Below are 1,075 nucleotides of genomic sequence, written 5' to 3' on the forward strand. Positions count from 1 at the left end.
AAGTTGGGTAAAAGAGGGGCAGCTGCCTTGCCTATGTAGACTTAGATGGAGGGAGGAGCTATTCACAGCACTCGTGACCACTATTTGTGCCTTTCCAACTGGAAAGATCTTAAGGCTTGGGCATCTTTCAAAGGAAAGAACCTCCTTTCTAACTCCTAGAGGTGAAATTTTTTTCTGGGACACAATGAGCCTTCCTCTTTGAAAACATGTTTGAAGGAATAAAAGACGGTAAAGTTTGAGAAGCAGCCGCCGGGATGGACGTGTTTCTCATGATCTGGCACCACAAGACCACCATCTTTACGGACGCCAAGGAGTCGAGCACCCTGTTCGAACTGAAGCGCATCATGGAGAGCATCCTCAAGAGGCCGCCAGAGGAGCGGCGGCTGTACAAGGACGACCAGCTCCTCGAAGATGGACAAACTCTGGGCGAGCGTGGCTTCACTAATCAGACAGGAAGGCCCCAGCCACAGTGGGCCTGGCCTTCTGAGCAGATGATGCCTTCGAAGCTTCTGCACGTTGAGCCCTTCTCCAGCACTCCCGAGTTTCCAGATGTGACGAAGCCACAGGATTCTGGAGGCAGTGCCAATGACCAAGCCGTGTAGTGAGGGTCACAGGCCTACCCCCTAGAGACCCATTCCCCCACTAAAAAAAGATTTAGATGTCAAAAGCAAACAAACAAACAAAAAGATGGTAAAGTTCATGGTTGACAAGAGTCATGTTACTTCATGGTTACTGTTATTTATTACTACCATTGTTGGTAGGTACGATTTAATGTCAGGAATTATAAAATTAATGTCTGTCCTGATTAGAAGTCATTGGGCATAGATGCACAGAACACATGAAACTCAAGAAGGGTGACTAAAATGCAAATGCTTCACTCCTTCTTTAAAAGGGGAACAAGAATACCCTTGGCAGGGAATAGGGAGGCAAAGATTAAAACAGAGACAGAAGGAACACCCATTCAGAGCCTGCCCCACATGTGGCCCATACATATACAGCCACCCAATTAGACAAGATGGATGAAGCAAAGAAGTACAGGCTGACAGGAACTGGATGTAGATCTCTCCTGAGAGAC

The 1,075-nt window shown here is 47.3% G+C and overlaps 1 pseudogene; it reads left to right on the top strand.

The window, feature by feature from the left end:
* The first annotated feature begins 237 nt into the window (after nucleotides 1-237).
* Elob-ps2 (elongin B, pseudogene 2) lies at nucleotides 238-602 on the top strand (annotated as a pseudogene).
* The last annotated feature ends 473 nt before the right edge of the window (nucleotides 603-1,075 follow it).

This window comes from Rattus norvegicus, chromosome 2 (genome assembly GCF_021556685.1).
Source record: "Rattus norvegicus strain SHRSP/BbbUtx chromosome 2, alternate assembly SHRSP_T2T, whole genome shotgun sequence".
NCBI lineage: Eukaryota > Metazoa > Chordata > Mammalia > Rodentia > Muridae > Rattus > Rattus norvegicus.